The sequence below is a fragment of the Lolium perenne genome, chromosome 6 (genome assembly GCF_019359855.2).
Source record: "Lolium perenne isolate Kyuss_39 chromosome 6, Kyuss_2.0, whole genome shotgun sequence".
In the NCBI taxonomy this organism is placed as follows: Eukaryota; Viridiplantae; Streptophyta; class Magnoliopsida; order Poales; family Poaceae; genus Lolium; species Lolium perenne.
This window is the reverse complement of record NC_067249.2, coordinates 139,542,310-139,548,675: the sequence shown is the minus strand read 5'-3', so window position 1 is coordinate 139,548,675 and position 6,366 is coordinate 139,542,310.

Here is a 6,366-nt window from a genome sequence, read left to right as displayed (position 1 = left end):
TAGATCCTCTCTCGATTCTTGGAGTAGAAATAGGAATTGAGGCACAAGCAGATGTTCTTATCCACCACAAAAGGGTTGACATTCCGAATCTCAAGGAATTTCCTCAAAGTGAGTTTGTTCATTGTGTTGGTTGGCCCTGTGGTGGTCTTCTTTGCTGTCATTGCTCGTTGTCTCTTGGTGCTACGAGTGGGCATATCTTCTTCTTCTTCTTCTTCTTCTTCTTCTTCTTCTTCTTCGACCTCCCGCCGTGATCGATAAACGGGAGGGTTCCTCTTATTTGGAGCTCGAGGATGGGAGGAACCTGAACCTGTACAAGAGATATCATAGATTGAAGAAAGAAAGGGGTAAGTGCACAAGCTCTTGGATTTTAAAGCATAAGACACAAACAAGCAACTAATGCATGTAAAATGCATACATGAACTTTGTCTTTTATCATATTTAATTCCCACATATTTGCAACATATATGATGATAATAACATGTTTTACATTGATTTATGGGGATTTACCAATGATCCCATTTGTTTGGTTTATAACTCTGCAGAATCGGAAATCCCTGTTTCGTGTATTTTTCACTTTTAGAGACCTAGACGGAGTCAAATTGACCTAGGATTTTTGGAGCGTCACTTTTTCATCGGAAGAAGCACTCTGTAGCTTTAGAGGAAACCTGGATGGGCCCGAGGCCCAAAAGAGGGCAGGTGGCGCCCAAACATGGTGGGCACGCAACTACACCTCTTTCGGCCGTCGATCTCCCAATTGACCTAATTCTTTTGCCCACCGATGTATTATGACCTAAAAATCACTATATATATGGCCTAGAAGAGTTATCACGAGGAGAGTGATGACCCACAAGTATAGGGGATCGGAACAGTCTTCGAGGGAAGTAAAACCCAAATTTATTGATTCGACACAAGGGGAGCCAAAGAATATTTACAAGCTTTAACAGACGAGTTGTCAATTCACCTGCACCTGGAAATAGACTTGCTCACAACAGTTTATCAGTAGTAACAATTTTATAGCAGTGGTAGTAGTGAAGTAACAACAATAAAGAAATAAAAACAACAGTAGCGATGATTGCAGTAGACAACATGATTAAAATATTGTAGGCACATGGATGGATGAACCGGCGTTGCATGAATGAGAGAGTCCATATAATATCAAGACATAGGCATTGCAAGTAATAATGATATAAGCATCCTAGCATAATATAACCATAGGCGTGTGTTCCTATTTAGTCGTGCGTGCTCGCAATGAGAAACTTGCACGACATCTTTTGTCCTACCAGCCCGTTGCAGCGGGGCCTCTAGGGAAACTACTGGTAATTAAGGTACTCCTTTTAATAGAGTATCGGAGCAAAGCATTAACACTCAATGAACACACGTGATTCTCACATCATAGCCATCCCCTCCGGTTATCCCAATTATTGTCAGTTTGGGGCCTCGGGTTCCGGACAACAATATGTGTATACAACTTGCAGATATGATAAAAACAATAATTATCCTCATGATTCAATAACATGTTCAAAGCTGAGATCATGGCACTCAGGCCCAAAGTGACAAGCATTAAGCATAACAAGTTGCAACAATGTCAAAAATATTAACAACGGATACTAGGCACTATGCCCATAACAGTCTTATAGTTATTACATGACCAATCTCATCCAGTCCCTACCATCCCCTACAACCTACAGTGGGGAATTACTCACACATGGATGGGGGAATCATGGATGGTTGATGGAGAGGCATCGGTGATGGTGATGGCGATGATCTCCTCCAAATCCCCGTCCCGGCAGTGTGCCAGAACGGATTTTCTGGTCCCGGATTGGGGTTTCTGGTGGCGGAGGAGCAGCGGAACCATTTCTGGAAAAACGTCGAACCCCCCTCGGTTTTCAGGTCAGGAGGCTTATATAGTGTGAAGGAGAGGTCGAGGGGGTGCCCGAGGCGGTCAGACCACCCCTTGGTGCGGCCAAGGCCTGGCCCGCGCCAAGGGTAGGTGTGGGCCCCTCGTGGCCCCCTCCGTCCCGTCTTCTGGCTTCAGGAGTCTTCAGGTGAAATATGGGTTTTTCTATATTTTCTGGGAATTTCCTGAAAGTTGGATTTCTGCACAAAAATGAGACACCATGGCAATTCTGCTAAAAACAACATTAGTTCGCGTTATTTATATTCAAAACACACAAGATAGAGGGCAAATAGCAACAAAAGTGTTCGGGAAAGTAGATACGTCTTGGACGTATCAACTCCCCCCAAGCTTAGATTATTGCTTGTCCTCAAGCAATTCAGTGACAACTGAGTGCGATAAAAGAAACTTTCACGAACCTATTTCCTTCATATGATGTATATATTCTCACTACATGATCAAATGCTCAGACAATTAATAATAAGAAGCATGCAACTAAGAATACTCAATACTTATGCAAGTCATGAAAGGATACCAACACAATAATAAGCAACATGAAACATAAGTATTTGCAGGATTGCAATGTTCATAATATGATATGATAAAGTGGTATATCGCTTGCCATATTTGTGGAACAAAACATAAATGTCGGGGCACCTCTGAAGATCAAGAGAAGACTAGAATTAAAAATATCGAAAGATTCAAGCATCACAGTTATACCACAATTAATCCTATTCCGGGACAAGCACATTAAACTAAGAATGACAACTATGCTTTCAGAAAATGCTCGGAGAATGGATGGTGACTCAACATGAAAGTATAATATTGGCCCTGCGCAGAGGGAAGTAAGATTGCTCATGTGCTAGAGCTTTTCATTTTGAATGCAATAGGAGTGTTGAAAAAATACATTTTGAGAAGTGCGACTCATGTCAACAGTAGTGAGGCTCATGCATAAAACTTCCTATAAGTTTGCTTTCCTCATATATAATATACTAATAGTGCTCACACCTTGTCCTAATTAGCTTGGATTTCCATGGATTTTCGTCGCATACATATGTTTCAACCAAGTGTCACAAAGGGGTACCTCCTTGCCTCCTGTACAAAGGTCCTAGGTGATGAATCTTATTTGATTTCTCAATTTTGATGAATCTCAACTTTTTGGACATCCATACCGGGAAAACAAGGACAACATATATTTGGACTTTTGTACAGCTGAAACTTCCACCATGTGAACATGGCTTTAGTTGGCGGCCCAATGTTACTCTCTAACAATATGCATACTCCAATCTTTGCAACTCATGATAAATCTTCCTTACTTCAAACAAGATGAGCATGCATAGTAATTCACACGATACTCAACAAGGGCATATTGATGGTGTTCCCCATGACAACATGAGCAACTTATAAGAACTAATAATGCATAAGTAACATAATCCTTACCACAATAGTTTTTTAGACTACTTTTCCATTAGCTATAAATTACACAAAACAAGTGATAATTTTTTGAAGGTTTAAAGGTAGCACACAAGTAATTCACTTTGGAGTGGAAGCGAAATACCACATATAGGTAGATATGGTGGACACAATTGGCACTTTGATTTTTTAGTGGTTGGATGCACGAATAAAGCTCATACTCAGTACAAGTGAAGGCTAGCAATAGACTGGGAAGCGACAATCAAGAAAGCAGTAGCTATCATAATCATACTCGCGACAGATGAAATTAACGGAAGCATAAAAGTAATACAAGAACTCCGAGGCAAGATAAATCATACAGGCTTAAATGACTTTTGTTTTGGTCTTATGCATTATTGAGCATGTGCCAAGTCGATTCAGGTGAAACATTCAGAGGAGGATACCACATTGTCATACCGTTATATGAATAGAGCAATGTCAGGAAACATCTATATGACATGTTACCTAATATTAGTAAATTGGGACTAATAATGAGAGAGCATAAACTGATGAGCATCCTTAAGTAGCATACTGATACGTCTCCAACGTATCGATAATTTCTTATGTTCCATGCCACTTTATTGATGATACCTACATGTTTTATGCATACTTTATGTCATATTTATGCATTTTCCGGCACTAACCTATTAACGAGATACCGAAGAGCCAGTTGCTGTTTTCTGTTGTTTTTGGTTTCAGAAATCCTAGTAAGGAAATATTCTTGGAATTGGACGAAATCGACGCCCAGGATCTTATTTTTCCACGAAGCTTCCAGAACACCGGGGGAGAAACGAAGTGGGGCGACGAGGCGGCCACACAACAGGGCGGCACGGCCCAAGCCCTGGCCACGCCGGCCTGCTGTGTGGGCCCCTCGTGGCGCCCCTAAACCTACCTCTCCGACTATAAGAAGCCTTCGTCGATAATAACTCCAGTAGCGAGAGCCACGATACGGAAAACCTTCCAGATACGCCGCCAATCCCATCTCGGGGGATTCAGGAGATCGCCTCCGGCACCTTGCCGGAGAGGGGAATCATCTCCCGGAGGACTCTTCACCGCCATGGTCGCCTCCGGAGTGATGAGTGAGTAGTTCACCCCTGGACTATGGGTCCATAGCAGTAGCTAGATGCTCGTCTTCTCCTAATTGTGCTATCATTGTCGGATCTTGTGAGCTGCCTAACATGAACAAGATCATCTATCTGTAATGCTATATGTTGTGTTTGTGGGATCCGATGAATAAGTGAATGCTATGTTATGTTGATTATCAATATCATCTATGTGTTGTTTATGATCTTGCATGCTCTCCGTTGCTAGTAGAGGCTCTGGCCAAGTTGATACTTGTAACTCCAAGAGGGAGTATTTATGCTCGATAGTGGGTTCATGTCTCCATTAAATCTAGGGGAGTGACAGCAACCCCTAAGGTTGTGGATGTGCTGTTGCCACTAGGGATAAAACATCAATGCTATGTCTAAGGATATATTCGTTGATTACATTACGCACCATACTTAATGCAATTGTCTGTTGTTTGCAATGTAATACTGGAGGGGGTTCGGATGATAACCTGAAGGTGGACTTTTTAGGCATAGATGCATGCTGGATAGCGGTCTATGTACTTTGTCGTAATGCCCAATTAAATCTCACACTACTCATCATAACATGTATGTGCATGGTCATGCTCTCTTTATTTGTCAATTGCCCAACTGTAATATTTTCACCCAACATGCTTATTCTTATGGGAGAGACACCTCTAGTGAACTGTGGACCCCGGTCCATTCTTTTACATCGAATACAATCTACTGCAATACTCGTTCTACTGTTTTCTGCAAACATCATCATCCACACTATACATTGAATCCTTTGTTACAGCAAGCCGGTGAGATTGACAACCTCACTGTCACGTTGGGGCAAAGTAATTTGGTTGTGTTGTGCAGGTTCCACGTTGGCGCCGGAATCCCTGGTGTTGCGCCGCACTACACTTCGCCGCCATCAACCTTCAACGTGCTTCTTGGCTCCTACTGGTTCGATAAACCTTGGTTTCTTACTGAGGGAAAACTTGCCGCTGTACGCATCACACCTTCCTCTTGGGGTTCCCAACGGACGCGTGCTGTACGCGTATCAAGCTCTTTTTCTGGCGCCGTTGCCGGGGAGATCAAGACACGCTGCAAGGGGAGTCTCCACTTCCAATCTCTTTACTTTGTTTTTGTCTTGCTTTACTTTTATTTACTACTTTGTTTGCTGCACTAAAAAAAATACAAAAAAATTAGTTGCTAGTTTTACTTTACTTGCTATCTTGTTTGCTATATTAAAAACACAAAAAATTAGTTACTTGCATTTACTTTATCTAGTTTTCTTTATTTACTATTGCTAAAATGGGTACTCCTTAAAATACTAAGTTGTGTGACTTCACAACCACAAATAATAATGATTTCTTATGCACACCTATTGCTCCACCTGCTACTACAGCAGAATTCTTTGAAATTAAACCTGCTTTACTGAATCTTGTTATGCGAGAGCAATTTTCTGGTGTTAGTTCTGATGATGCTGCTGCCCATCTTAATAATTTTGTTGAATTATGTGAAATGCAAAAGTATAAGGATGTAGATGGTGACATTATAAAATTAAAATTGTTTCCTTTCTCATTAAGAGGAAGAGCTAAAGATTGGTTGTTATCTCTGCCTAAGAATAGTATTAATTCATGGACTAAATGCAAGGATGCTTTCATTGGTAGATATTATCCTCCTGCTAAAATTATATCTTTGAGAAGTAGCATAATGAATTTTAAACAATTGGATACTGAGCATGTTGCCCAAGCATGGGAAAGAATGAAATCTTTGGTTAAAAATTGCCCAACCCATGGACTGACTACTTGGATGATCATCCAAACCTTTTATGCAGGACTGAATTTTTCTTTACGGAACCTATTGGATTCAGCTGCTGGAGGTACCTTTATGTCCATCACTCTAGACGACGCAACAAAGCTTCTTGATAATATGATGATTAATTACTCTGAATGGCACATGGAA